Below are 15,759 nucleotides of genomic sequence, written 5' to 3' on the forward strand. Positions count from 1 at the left end.
GAAATGTGAGGAGGATGTTATGAGAATGCAGGGTGACTTGGACAGGCTGGGTGAGTGGGCAGATGCAGTTTAATGTGGATAAATGTGAGGTTATCCACTTTGGTGGTAAGAACAGGAAGGCAGATTATTATCTAAATGGAGTCAAGTTAGGAAAAGGGGAAGTACAACGAGATCTAGGTGTTCTTGTACATCAGTCACTGAAAGCAAGCATGCAAGTACAGCAGGCAGTGAAGAAAGCTAATGGCATGCTGGCCTTCATAACAAGGGAAGTTGAGTATAGGAGCAAAGAGGTCCTTCTGCAGTTGTACAGAGCCCTGGTGAGACCACACCTGGAGTACTGTGTGCAGTTTTGGTCTCCAAATTTGAGGAAGGACATTCTTGCTATTGAGGGAGTGCAGCGTAGGTTCACAAGGTTAATTCCCGGGATGGCAGGACTGTCATATGTTGAAAGATTGGAGCGACTGGGCTTGTATACTCTGGAATTTAGAAGGCTGAGAGGGGATCTTATTGAAACATATAAGATTTTTAAAGGATTGGACACGCTGGAGGCAGGAAGCATGTTCCCGCTGATGGGTGAGTCCAGAACCAGAGGCCACAGTTTAAGAATAAGGGGTAGGCCATTTAGAACGGAGTTGAGGAAAAATTTTTTCACCCAGAGAGTGGTGGATATATGGAATGCTGTGCCCCAGAAGGCTGTGGAGGCCAAGTCTCTGGATGCTTTCAAGAAAGAGATGGATAGAGCTCTTAAAGATAGCGGAATCAAAGGTTATAAGGATAAGGCAGGAACTGGATACTGATTGTGGATGATCAGCCATGATCACAGTGAATGGTGGTGCTGGCTCGAAGGGCCGAATGGCCTACTCCTGCGCCTATTGTCTGTTGTTTCCACTGGGTGCTCTGGTTTCCTCCCACATTCCCAAGACCTGCTGGTAGGTTCAATGGCGATTGTAAATTACCCTTGGTGTAGGTCAGTGGCAAAAGAATAAAACAGGAGTTGATGAGCATATGTGAGGAAGAATTACAGGGAAATAAGAGATGGAATGGGATTCTCTTGGAGTTAACAAGGATCCAATGAGCTGAATGGCTGTTGTCTGTGTCATCATAAATATTTCTTTGACTGTCCTTGAACTTTCCCTGCCTTCACTATCTCTAGGTTTCCTCCCACATAAGCGCAGTTGTCTATAAGAGTATTGCATTGCCAGGGCACAAAACCATTGTGCATACTGTCCCATGCTAAAGATATATATCCATTCTTTGGGAAAGGGGAAGGGAGAGGGGAGGAAGCGGGTAGCACCAGAGGGACATCCTGTAACGATCAGTAAACCAACTGTTTGGAGTCAAATGACTTTTCCTGGTGTCTCAGGGATGGGTGTGTCTGCACTCGCACTGATCCCCCCCTGCCCCCCCTCCCCGTCCCTGGCATTCCTTCTCTGCCACCTGTCCCACACCCCTCTTGTGGCTTTCCCGAGATCCTTTGTTCCCGCCAGATTTACAAACTTGCTCTCTGCTCCATGTTGACAAATTCAGTTCTGTGCAAAAGTCTTGGGCACCCAAGCTATGTGTATGTGCCAAAGACTTTTACACAGTACTGTACATGGATGCTGGAGTACATGCAAACTCCTCAGGGGCAGCACAGGAAGCTAAAATGGAGCCTTGTTTGCCTGAAGCTGTGGGCTGTGAGCCAGCAGCACTAACTGCTGCTCCACTGCCCCGCCTGAAGTTAGACGGTGGCACCTTGTTAAAGCTTCCTCGGCAGAAGTTGTAATCCTGCGACGTCAGGGGCAGCGAGAGAACAGGAACACAGCCACGTACTGCTTCAACTTCTTTTTTATTTTATTTTTATTTGGATAAGGAATTCACAATTATCATGTACTTTTTTCACACATATAACCTTTTCCATTTTTTTTATATGTATAAAACTACAATTATTTATACATTCTTAAGTACACATTGAGATGATATAAAAGCAAAATAAACATTTAAATAGATAATTATGTACTGTGGTAAATCTAACCTATTAGGCTAAGTAATGAAATTAGTTGTTAAGAAAAATGGTAATAATAGTTTCCATACAACCCTTCTGGACCATTTCCACTGGTCCAAAATGTTGCATACAAGCCTATATACCAACCATTGTAGGTGTTTATATCCCAATTTGTTCATGCTTGTTCCTGCCCGCAGACATAATTATCCAATCCCTATGTACTTATTTACTTAATTTTTTCATTTTTTTTTATCCCTTTCCCAAATCTTTCCCTCTACCTGTGTTAATTCTCTATTTTCCAAAAAAAAACAAACATTTAGACTAGGGGTGCTTACGTTAGCAATATTACTGTGTTGATGAGAAGAGCAATATAAATCATTAGGAGAGTCATCTAAAGTCTGCTCGCATTGGGGTTATATATTCAATCCATTTATTCCAGATTTGATAAAATGTTTCTTTTTGAGTTCTCAGGGAGTAAGTCAACTTTTCCATTTTAAATATTTCCAAGATAATTTCGTACCAATCTTCTAGTGTAGGTGGTATTGGATTTAGCCATTTTCTAGTGATTGATTTCTTACTTGCCACTAAGAGGGCCTGCAGCAACTTTATATCTTCCTTCTGTTCAAGGAACAATACATGCCCCAAATAGAGCGTCTCAAAGTTCAGAGGTATCTGGGACCTAAGTACTTTAACTAATGTTCTATGAATACCTTCCCAAAATAGACTTAATTTAGGGCAATCCCAGAAAATATGAAAATGATTTGCCTCCTTGGAGCCGCACCTTCTCCAACACATCACATTTGTATCTTTATATTTTTCCTGATATGGGGTCTTGAAGTATCTTATAATGTTTTTCCAACAATGTTCTCTCCAAGTCAAAGAATTAGTCGAGGACCATTGAAAGCTGCAGATTTTCCCCCAAGCCTCCTCTGAAAGTACCAACCCCGCTTCTTTCTCCCACTACTCTTTAATATACAGTGTATTTACATTTTTAGCATGGGAGAGTGCATTATATAGGCGAGAAACTGATTTACTAGGTATTGAACTGCAAGCCGAATTCAGAATCTTGAAAAATTCTAATTCTACTGTTGATAGGTCTGTATATCTACAACTCTGGTTAACATAGTTTCGTATTTGAAGGTACCTAAAAAAGTCATTATGTTCTAGGCCATGTTTGTCCTGCAGGATTTGGAAACTTTGTAATACTCTTTTATCTATAAATGAGAGGTAGGTTGTAAGACCTTTCTTTATCCATAGCTCAAATCTTTTATCTCCTCTGTTGGGAAGGAATTTGGTATCATATGCACACCATCTAAAGAGTTTTAGCATGTTATTAATTCCACATGAATTAACCACCTTCTGCCATACTTTTAATGTAAGATTTATCCAAGCATTATTAAATTTTTCCAACTGGGCCATCAATCCTTTGTCAGCTATTGAGGCCTGAAGAGGAAAACTGTCAACTAATCCAAATTCTATTTCCTTCCATCTAGCCTTATATTCCCTATTACACCAATATAACAGAGGGGTTATCTGTGAGGCATAAAAATAATTTCTCAGGCAAGGAAGAACCATACCTCCTCCTTCCTTCCCTAACTGTAAGGTGTTATATCGAATTCTAGGTTTCCTTCCTTGCCAAATGAAGCGGGAAATCCATTTGTCCCATTCCCTGAATTGATTATCATCCACCTCCACTGGTAAAGTACGGAAAAGATATAATAACCGAGGAAGAATATTCATTTTTATAGTATTTATCCTTGAATTTAAACTTAAAAAGTGGATAAGATTCCATCTATGCATATCTGCTTTTATCTCTGAGATTAATGGCCCATAATTTACCTGTGACAGTGTTGAAAGATCCTTCGGCAGGGTTATTCCTAAATATTTTAATGATTTAGCTTCCCACTTAAGATCGTATGTATCCTGCAATTTTTTGGATGGTGTATAATTTAGGGACATAACCTGCGTTTTCTTTACATTTATTTTATAACCTGATATTTTCCCAAAGTCATCCAACAGTGTAAACAATCCTATAAATGATTTTTCTGGTTCACTCAGATAGACCAAAACATCATCTGCGAATAACGCCACTTTCTGTTCAATCCCTGCCACCTTGATACCTTTTACGATTTCGCTCTGTCTTATTAGTTGGGCAAGTGGTTCAATATATAGCGCAAAAAGGAGAGGAGAAATTGGGCATCCCTGTCTAGTGCCTCTCTCTAAAATGAAGGAGTCAGAGAGGTCCCCATTTATCTTAATTCGGGCTGTTGGGCTGTCATACAGAGTCTGCATTACTTTAATAAACCTTTCTTGAAAGCCGAATCTTCCTAACACTCTGTATAGGAATGCCCAACTAACCGAATCAAAAGCTTTCTCAGTGTCCAATCCTACTACCATTGTCTCTGTCTCGTTCTTATTAACCTGTTCTAATATGTGCAGAGTTCTCCTTATGTTGTCCTGTGTTTGTCTTTGTTGAATAAATCCAGTCTGGTCTAAATGGATTAGGCCAGGTAAAAGCTTTTCCAATCTGCGCGCTAATATAGATGTAAATAGTTTGTAATCTAAATTAAGAACACTAATTGGCCGATTCTAGTTTATTCTAGTTTATCTTTACCCTCTTTAGGAATAACTGAAATAATCGCTTCTCTCCAGGAAGGTGGAGTTTCTCCTCTCTGCAAGATCCAATTAAAGGTGTTAAGTAGTAATGGGGCTAACTGTGTCTTCAGGGACTTGTACCACTCTGAGGTAAACCCATCAGAACCCGGGGACTTTCCAGCCTTTAACCTAGAGATGGCCACGTTCAGTTCTTTGACAGTTACTGGTTCTAATAAACTTTCATTTTGTAAATCTGTAAGTTTAGGTAGATCTAAAAAATTCAATACACTGTCTATATAGGGCTCATTGGGGGCCCAGGGTTGGGAGTACAGCTCTCGATAATATGTTTCAAAACTCTCTTGAATTTTCCCTATTGTACTCTCCACAAGCTTTGTCTTTGGATTCTTTATTTTATGAATTGTATTGTCTGCTTGTTGTTTTCGTAATTTATATGCTAATAATCTAGCTGATTTACCTCCTACTTCATAATTCTTTTGTCTCAGGTAAAGAAAATTTCTTTGAGTTTCCAACGTATAAATATCATCAATTTCACTTTGCAATTTCCTAATTTCCTGTTTTCGATTTGAATTACTTTTGTTGCTATCTCCAACTTGAAGTTGTTTTAATTTTCCTTGAAGGTCTGCTAATTTTTGTGCATTGATTTTTTTCATGTGAGTAGTAATGGAAATAATTTTCCCTCTCAGTACAGCTTTCAATGTATCCCATAAAATCACTGGTGATGTTTCTCCCGTGTCATTAAGGTCTAGATATTCTTTGATTTCTCCCCTTAATCTCTCCATTACTTTTGGGTTATTAAGTATATGTGAGTTTAGCCTCCATAGTGTTTTCCTCATTTTCCTTTCCAGGATTAGAGACATAGAGACTGGGCTATGATCCGACAGATCAATTGTTGCAATATTACAGTTTTTTATCCTGAGTCTATCTGTATTAAAGATAAAGAAATAGTCTATCCTTGAATAGGCTGAATGAGGGAAAGAGTAATATGTATAATCTTTACTAGTAGGGTGTAATTCCCTCCAGACATCTATAATTCCCAACTCCTCCATCAATGAATTCACTTTCCGAGTCAGAGGTTTATTCTGAGTAACTGTTCTTGAAGAATCTAATATAGGATTTAATCTAATATTAAAATCCCCTCCACAAATTACTACCCCTCGAGAACTGACCATTAGGTCAAAAATGTGTCTATAAAATGACCATTCACTACCTGGAGGAGCATAAACATTCAGCAATGTTATTTCTGTACCTTCTATTCTTCCTGTGATTTTTACAAACCGTCCTTCTTTGTCTCTAGTCTCTGAAATATGTTCATAATTAAGAGTACTTGATATTAAAGTAGCTACCCCTCTTTTGTGACTCAATTTATATGATGAATAAAATACATGCTTAAAGCCCATTCTTTTTAATTTTCCATGTTCAGATTGGCTCATATGTGCTTCCTGGAGGAAAGCTATTTGTGCCCTCTCTTTTTTCAATTTAGACATAATCTTATTTCTTTTAATTGGATTCAAAACCCCATTAACATTATAGGAAATTATTTTTACCAATTCAGTTTGCATTTTTCTCTAGTAGAAAAAAAGCACTCTCCTTTTCTAACCAAACAGTAAGCAATCCCTTCTCAACAGTAAACCAAGACATATAACCACACCCTAGACATTTCTGAACGTATAACATTTGAAAATTTTGTACTGCTTCAACTTCAAAGCCTCTACCATCCTGACCAGGAGAAGTAACAGCCATTCCTCCTTTACTACTGAAACTTCCTTCCCAAAAATACAGTGGGCTTTAATCCGCAATGAAATAGTTTGTTGTTCTTATTTGTGTCTTGTGGCACATCAGGCAGCACCTTTTGCCGTTTTTAGCATTTGTCTGTTTTTTCCGAGGCTGAGTTGCTAGCTCGACACTCAATCCAGTTCAGATGGTAAGTGTGCAAGGGAGCAGCTGGATTCAAACCCTCGCCTCGAAGTCCGGTGCTGATGCCACTACGCCACTGGCCGCCTGCTGCAGTAAAGTGGTTCTGTGCAGTAGCTGACCACCAGCTTCACAGGAGCAGTCCAGAGTTGCCTTACCAGCAATGCTCACATCTTAAATATAACTCTTAGTAATATTGAGAGCATCCTGACTGGCTGCGTCACTGCCTGGTATGGAAACCACATTTCCCTCATTTGCAGCACTCTGCACAAAGTGGTGCGGACAGCCCAGTGCATCTGTAGATGTGAACTTCCCACTATTCAGGACATCTACAAAGACAGGTGTGTGAAAAGGGCCCGAAGGATCAGTGGGGACCTGAGTCATCCCAACCACAAACTGTTCCAGTTGCTACCACCTGGGAAATGATACCGCAGCATAAAAGCCGGGGCCAACAGGCTCCGGGACAGTTTCTTCCACCAGGCCATCAGACTGATTAATTCATGCTGATACGATTGTATTTCTATGTTAGGTTGACTGTCCTGCGTTTGTTTTTGGACGTAATGTTTATTATAAATTACTATACATTGCACATTTAGACAGAGACATAACGTAAAGATTTTTACTCCTTGTGTACGGGAAGGATGTAAATTATAGAGTTGGTTCAATTCAATTCATTTCCTCCCTCAAAATGCAACGTAATGCAAGCAATTTAACAGTTCTGGAGGACCACACTTCTCTAACTCATTGTGTGTGCAGTTTAAGTGGAAGAGAAATTCTTGCATCTGCATTGTTTGTGAAGACCTTAAATTCTTCCAATTAGCTTTTGGAAGAAAGATAATGTGGCCGCCTTTCCTTCAATAAAAGTGTACTTGTGTTTTGCATTTTGAGCAAGATTAGTTATTTTTTAGGAAGAGGTGCCGCAACTTTGATGTGTGTTGCTTGAATTTCCAGCATCTGCAGAATTCCTGTTGTTTGCGTTTAAATTCACTACTGCGAAGCCTCTTCCGGTGATGCCTACACCGAAGAAGTTTAGATCCTCTCTTCGACTGGAGTTCAGTGAAACCATCTCTCACTGCTCCCCATCTGTAATTTCTTCGGCTCTTCAACTTTTCGACCACACTTTGACTCAAACTCGCTATCACAGCCAGCTCTCGGCTCTATCCCTCCCCCTCCTGTCTTCTCCTATCATTTTGCATCTCCCCCTCCCCCTCCAGCTTTCAAATCCCTTACTCACTCTTCTTTCAGTTAGTCCTGACGAAGGGTCTTGGCCTGAAACGTCGACTGCGCCTCTTCCTATAGATGCTGCTTGGCCTGCTGCGTTCACCAGCAACTTTGATGTGTGTTGCTTGAATTTCCAGCATCTGCAGAATTCCTGTTGTTTGCGTTTAAATTCACTACTGCGAAGCCTCTTCCGGTGATGCCTACACTGAAGAAGTTTAGATCCTCTCTTCGACGGGAGTTCAGTGAAACCATCTCTCACTGCTCCCCATCTGTAATTTCTTCGGCTCTTCAACTTTTCGACCACACTTTGACTCAAACTCGCTATCACAGCCAGCTCTCGGCTCTATCCCTCCCCCTCCTGTCTTCTCCTATCATTTTGCATCTCCCCCTCCCCCTCCAGCTTTCAAATCCCTTACTCACTCTTCCTTCAGTTAGTCCTGACGAAGGGTCTCGGCCTGAAACGTCGACTGCACCTCTTCTTATAGATGCTGCTTGGCCTGCTGCGTTCACCAGCAACTCTGATGTGTGTTGCTTGAATTTCCAGCATCTGCAGAATTCCTGTTGTTTGCAGAATTCCTGTTGTTTTAGTTATTTTTTCCCTGGAACACACAATGGCTGCTCTGAAACATCTGAAGGAGGGAAAACAAGAGTCATAAAGTTACACAGCCCATCCACAACTGGTTCCGCCCTATTGCTTGCTGGTTCCTGCCTCACCCATGCCCTCATCTTTGAGTCAGTAACCTACGTTCTACACTCCAAGTCCTGATGCAGGGTCTCGACTACAGTATTTCTTTACCACCTCTGGCGCTGCCTGATTTGCTGAGTTCCTCCAACGATTTGTTTTTCTTTTGCTACAGAAAGGGGCTTGTCAGCCACAATGTCTATTTAAAAAAAAACCATCTGCACAAGTCCTGCTTGTTTGTATTAGGACTATATCTTTGTGTAAAGCCAGACTGTTAGATCTTTGGTACTGACGACAGGAATGACCTGTTTGTAAAGTCACATGGATGATAGAAAAACGGAGGGTTGGGTTGGTTTGATCTCAGAGTAGGTTGAAAGGTCAGCACATCACCATGGGCAGAAGGACTGTGTTGTAATGTTCTTTGTTCTGTGAACCAGTCATGTGGAAATGGGTTTTCCTTTTCTTGATTTTTACCTTTTCTGAGTGTATGTTGGGCTAATCTTAGCCTCTGGAACAGAAGAGGTACGAAGTGACTCCATGTGCATTTAATTATTCAATTGAAGCAGCATATTTTAAGGGAGCTCTCTTTAATCTCAAAAAGTTGATTTTGTTCCCAAGCCTATCAGCTTTAGAGCTCAATTACTATTTGGGGGTAAGCATTGTGGTTTTTTTGCAGTAATGTCTTGTTTTGCAGAGTCTTTTTCTTTATTGTCTTGTATAATTTTATGTTTATGTGTTTGAGCCTGTGTGCCTGTGATACTGCTGAAAGACAGTTTTTCATTGAGCCTGTATCTCACTATGTGTGTTGGTCCATTGTCAACATCAGTGAGGACCTCGACACCATTATGATGGTGTCGAGTCTAGCGCGTGACTTGGATTTAAGTGAGGGAGAGTTGCGCAGCGTCAGCCTCACTCTCTCTTCCCAATTCCCATCTGGATCCAGTGGCAAGACAAGAGTTGAGATGACTGGAGATGGGACTAGGTGCAGTGGATGACCAGGACGTCTTCTGTGTCTTGTCCTGCTCTACACGTTCCACGATGCTTGCAGGGTCCACCGCCTTGACTGTTGGACCTTCCATTGGTATCGTCCGCTCAATCCGCCGGAGTCTGTCTTCACATGCTGGGATAGACAACTGCCTATCTCACCGAGGGTTTGAGACCCGTCAGCTACCCTCACCTGGTTTAGCCGGCTTCTCGAAGCTGTTGCCCGGGGTGTGGCCGATGTTGCATGCAAATAGCTATGGGGAGCCACAGGTGAGAGCTGAGTGCCAGGTGGGGACCAAAGGTGGACTAACCGCCTTGAAAAGGGCGCGACATGTTCCCCCACCAGAGGTGCTACCCCTCCCTGACACCCCATACACCACTATACTTGTGCATCTGACAACAAACTTAAATTTATTAATCCTAAATGATGCAAACCTGATTCACAACATTCCAGTTTTCCAATGTAATTGCACCACCTAGTGGAATGGATATGTAATTCTTTGGTTGACTGATCTGAATGGGATCCAGTCTTGTTATCCTGCTTATAATTTCCTGTAGATCTAATCCCAGAAAGAAACCATTGTGAAACCAGTATTTTAGTTTTACTGGGAGCACACTTTTCTCTTGCCTTGGAAGAACTTTGAATTGAAAGCAATAAACTCATTGGCTATCAAACTATAAATGGTGATAATAGACCCACAGTGCCTTTTTTGTGCAAGTCATATTGAAAAATCATTTTGCAGATATCCTGAATTGTTTGTGTCAATTTCGTGTTCTGGGCTGGTGAGGGAAAAAGGACTGCACAAATTGGAGTGTGATTTAACATACTGTGAAAGTCATTTCTCCCTTTCGTCGTTGCATATGTCATAAAACTGTGTGATGTGAACGGTGCCCAAAAATTAGCCCAGAATGCTTTGACCTGTCATCTTTATTTCCCCATTGCAGTAAGACGGAAAAAGCTTTGCATGATACTTAAATTCACCAGTCACCTCAGGAATGTTATTTTATTTGTTGATCTCTTCATGACATCCAGCCCGGACTCGGCTCACTCTGCACCATGCATGAGTATAGGGTGATTTGTGACCCCAGTGATCCTGTTGCTGTCATTGTGGTTTGGAGCACCATATCATAGTGAGACTCAAAGAGAGGGCTATAGTGCTGTTTCCTGCCTCCTCCCGATCCACACATCCCTATTTTTCTTTACCCAATAAGTAGACTTGCACTTCAAATGAGTTGAGTTGACCTGCATCCCAATGTGTGGCCAAGGAGCAGAATTAGGCATTTGGCCCATCGAATCTGCTCCAATGTTCCATCATGGCTGAGTTATTATCCATCTCAGCCCCATTCTTCTGCTTTGTCCCTGTAACCTTTGACGCCTGACTAATCAAGAACTTATCAATCTCTGCTTTAAATATACCCAATGGCTTGGCTTGTACAGCTAGCTGTGGCAAAGAATTCCATAGATTCACCACCCTCTGGCTAAAGAAATTTTTCCTCATCTCTGTTCTAAATGGACATCCTCAATTCTGAGGCAGTGTCCACTAGTTCTGGACCCCCTCGCTATAGGATACATCCGCAATTCATCCACTCTTATTTAGGCCTTTCAATATCCAGTAGGCGTCAGGCCCAGAGTCATCAAATGCTCTTCGTATGTTAACCCTTTCATTCCTGGGATCATTTTCTTGAATCCTCCTCTGGACTCTCTCCAATACCAGCACATCCTTTCTTAGATAAGGGACCCAAAGCTGCTTTCAGTATTTCAAATGCAGTCTGATCAATAACCCAAAATACTCTGCAGATGCTGGGATCAAAGCAACACTCCCCTTCCAACAAGGCCCTATCCCCTTCCCTCTTCAGTCCTGATGAAGGGTTCCGGCCCGAAACGTTGACTGATCGTTTCCACAGATGCTGCCCGACCTGCTGAGTTCCTCCAGCGTGTTGTGAGTGTTGCAGTCTGATCAATGTCTTATGAAGCCTTAGCATTGCATCCTTGCTTTTGAATTCTAGTCCCCTCAAAGTGAATGTTAACATTGCACTTACTTTCCTGACCATTGACTCAACCTACGTTAACCTTTAGGGAATCCAGCACAAGGACTCCCAAGACCCTTTGTGTCTCCTGAGTTTTGAATTTTCTGCCCATTTGCAAAATGGTCTGTGCTTTTACTCCTTGTGTCAAAGTGCATGTCTATGCATTTCCCTACACTATATTTCAACTGCCAGTTTTTTGCCCATTCCCTCAATCTGTCCAAGTCCTTCTGCAGACACTCTGCTTCCTCAATGCTATCTGCCCTTCCACCTATCCTTGTAAACTCCACAAACTTGACCTCAAAGCCATTAATTCCTTCATCCAAATCATTGACATACAATACGAAAAGAAGTGGTCCCAACACCGACCCCTTTGACACACCTGTCGTCACTGGTAGCCAACCAGCAAAGACCCCCTTTATTCCCACTCTTGGCCTCCTGCCAGTCAGCCAATCTATCCATTCTGGTACCTTTACTGTAATACCATGGGCTCTTAATTTTGTTAAGCAGCCTCATGTGCAGTACGTTGTCAAAGCCCTTCTGAGAAAACAAATGAACAGCATTCACTGACTTTCCTTTGTCCATCTTGTCTGTTATTTCCTCAAAGAACTCCCACAGATATGTAAGGGAAGATTTCCCCTGAAGGAAACCATGCTGACTTTGGCCTACTTTATTACGTGCCCCCAAATACCTTGTAACCTCATTCTTTAATTATGGACTCCAACATCTTCCTAACCACTGAAGTCAGGCTAATTGGCCTATAATTTCTTCTCTTCTGCCTCCCTTCTTTCTTAATGAGTGGAATGACATTTACAATTTTCCGGTCCTCAGGAACTGTTCCAGAATCTAGTGATTCTTGAAAGATCATTACTAATAACTCCATAATCTCCTCAGCTACCTCTTTCAGAACCCTGGGTTGTAGTCCATCTGGTCCAGACAACTTATCTACATTCAGACTTTTCAGCTTCACAAGCACCTTCTCCTAAGTAATGGTAACAACGTTCACTTCTGCCCCCTCACACCCTCGCATCTCTGGCACTCTGCTAGTGTCTTACACAGTGAAGACTATTGCAAAATATTTATTTAGTTCCTCTGCCATTTCTCTGTCCCTCATTACTACCTCCCCAAGATCGTTTACCAGCGGTCTGATATCCATTCTCGCCTCTCCTTTACTCTTAGTATATCTGTGGGGGTGGGGGGGGGGGAGAAAACTTTTTTTAATCCTCTTTTATATTATTGGCTAGCTTATCTTCATATTTCATTTTTTCTCTTTGTCTTTTTTGGTTGCTTTCTGTTTGTTTTTAGAAGTTTCCCAACCTTCCACCTTCTCACTGATTTTTGCTATATTATTTGCTCTCCATTTTTCTTTTATGTTGACTTCCCTTCTCTGCCACGGTTGCCTTACCCTCCCTTTAGAGTACTACTTCATCTTTGGGATGTATCTGTCCTATGGCTTCCGGATTTCCCCCAGAAACTCTAGTCATTGCTGTTCTGCTGTCATCCCTGCTTGTGTTCCTTTCTAATCAGCTTTGACCAGCTCGTATTGCATGCCCCTGTAATTCCATTTTTTTCCCACTGTAATATGGATACATCTGATTTTAGCTTCTTTTCAAACTACAGGGTGAATTGTATCATATTATTATCACTGTCTCCGAAGGGTTCCTTTACCTTAAGCTTTCTAGTCAAATTTGAGTCATTATATAACATCCAGTCCACAATTGCCGATTCCCTAGTAGGCTCAACCACAAGCTGCTCTAAAAGAGTTGTCTTTCTACGAATTCCCTCTCTTTTGAATCCAACATCAACCCGTTTTTCCCAACCTACCTACGTATTGCCAGTTTTACAAGCCTTTTCTATATCCTCTTGTAATTTGTAGCTCACATCCTGGCCACTGTTTTGGAGGCCTGTACATCACTCCCATCAGGGTCTTTATAACTTTGCAGTTTCTTACTTCTACCCACAAGGTTTCTACATCTTCCAATCCTATGTCACCTCTTTCTAAGGATTTGATTTCATTTTTTACCAACAGAGCTACACCACTTCCCAGTCTACTTGCTTGTCCTTTTGATACAATGTGTATCCTTGGATGTTAAGCTGCCAACCATGATCTTTCAGCCATGACTTGGAGATGCCCACAATCTCTAACTGCGCTGCAGATTCACCGATCTTATTCTGTATAATGTGTACGTTCAAATATAACACTTTCAGTCTTGTATTAATCACCCTTTCTGATTTTGGCACCCTGTTAGACTAAAACTCATCCCAATGACTGCAGTTTTGCCCTATCACCTGTCTGTCCTTCCTCACAGTCTCGCTACACACTGCATCTACTTGCATATCAACTACCCCATCATCAGCCCTATCGCTCCAGTTCTCATTCCCCTGCCAAATTAGATTAAACCCTCCCCAACATCTTTAGCAAACCTTCTTGCAAGGAAATTGGTCCTCCTCGGTTCAGGTGTAAGCCACCCTTTTTTTTACAGGGCATACCTTCCCCGAAGAGACCCCAATGATCCAGAAATCTGAAACCCTACCTCCTTGCACCAATTCCTCAGGCACTGTGTCGGAGACTTGGTTGTTGCAGTTTCTCCCGGCAGATTGTCTCCCCAACAGTATCCAAAGCAGTATTCCTGTTATTGAGGAATGGCCACAGGAGTATTCTGCACCATCTGCCTATTCCCTGTCTCTCTCCTTATGGTCCCAGGGATCTGCCTCTTGCAACTTAAGGGTGATTACCTTTCTGTACCTTCGACTAATTTCCTTCTCTTTCTCACGCATGAGCTGCAGCTCCAGTTCCTTAATACAGACTCTGAACTTCAGCTCGATGCACGTCTTGCAGATGTAGTTCAGGAAGACTGGAGGTCTCTCAAATTCCCCACATCTCACAAAGATCCATTCTCAGCGCACTAGCTATGTTCTAACAGAGAAAAAAAACTTTTTGAAACTTCCTTCCTTACTTATTTAGAGCCTCAGCATGAGCTTGCCCAAACCTGTTGAGCCAAAGCTGGGCCACTATTACAATTCTCTACTGTAGGGGTCACCGACCCGTCGATCATGATTGACCAGTCGATCTTTGAGACTTTCCCAGTAGATCCCGAAGAAAAATCAAAAATAAATACACAAATACTGTTGCAATGTGAGCATTATAAAAGTAAGTAATACTAATTAGGATAATGGTAATATAGCAATATTTTCTCTAAAAAGCTGTTTGTAAAGAGAGATTTTTTCCGGGTTGCGGGGGTTTAGTTCTGTTCTTTCTGCCCAGTGCGCACGTGTGTAGCTCCCCCACCATGCACCGCGTTTTCAGCGTAGCTTGTGCTGCATCAAAGTGACCAATCAGACTAGGTAAGAGTACAGACTGTCGCAAACATCAATATACGGCAGTGTCCCCAACCTCCGGGCCGTGAAGCATGCAGTGGTGCAGCGGTAGTCGGGATGCACACAGCACGTCTTTAAGAAAAAAAGCCGAAATAAACAAGCTAATTAATTAGGTGCTGCCTGGGACATAAATGTCGGCCCAGATCAGAGGCGATGCAATCGGCAATCGCTCGTGATCTCCTGATAGCATAGCGGAGGCTCCGCGAAAGAAGGTGAAAACATACAAATTCCATCCAGAATGGGAAGAGGAATTTGTATTTACCTTGATGAAAGACAAGTGTGTATGTATGTTGTGCCACCAAACACAAGCACTGACTAAAAGAGGGAATCTGGAGCGGCACCACAACACCAACCACCAGGAATTTAAAGACACCTACCCCCCAAAGAGCGCAATTCGTGTCTGGAAAGTTCAGCTGAAATCGGGGTTGAAGTCCCAGCAATCGTTTTCCACAAAACATGCTGCTCAGAATAACACGCTCTTAAACTTTTCGATGAATTTAAGTTCCCTGGCCCCCACCGCTTTATTTTCACCATGGATGTCCAGTCCTTATATACTTCCATCCCCCATCAGGAAGGTCTCAAAGCTCTACGCTTCTTTTTGGATTCCAGACCTAATCAGTTCCCCTCCACTACCACTCTGCTCCGTCTAGCAGAATTTTGTCCAATCAGTCATTTCTCCCTTTCGTCGTTGCATATGTCATAAACCTGTGTGATTCTGCTTTGTGCTGCTTATGCTTCTGTATTCTGGAGTTTTAAAGCCCTTATGTTATTCTTGTCATTGCCTGATTGAATTAAGTAAACATGTAACACAGTAGCATTCAAAACAATTGTCTGGATAAGGCCTGAGCCCATATCACCAAGACGTCTGAACTAGAGTTTTGTTTTGGAATGCAGATTACATTGATTTATCTGTCTCTCCTGTCTTGCCTGCATGTGTTGGTATGTTTCCTAAATTGGT

General features: G+C 42.0%; 1 protein-coding gene across 1 annotated transcript in view; it reads left to right on the forward strand.

Moving 5' to 3' along the window:
- The window catches only part of tmx4 (thioredoxin-related transmembrane protein 4), an 87,169-nt gene that overhangs the window by 51,074 nt on the left and 20,336 nt on the right, over positions 1–15,759 (forward strand). The window lies entirely within an intron of this gene.

This window comes from Mobula hypostoma, chromosome 8 (assembly GCF_963921235.1).
Source record: "Mobula hypostoma chromosome 8, sMobHyp1.1, whole genome shotgun sequence".
NCBI classification, from domain to species: domain Eukaryota; kingdom Metazoa; phylum Chordata; class Chondrichthyes; order Myliobatiformes; family Myliobatidae; genus Mobula; species Mobula hypostoma.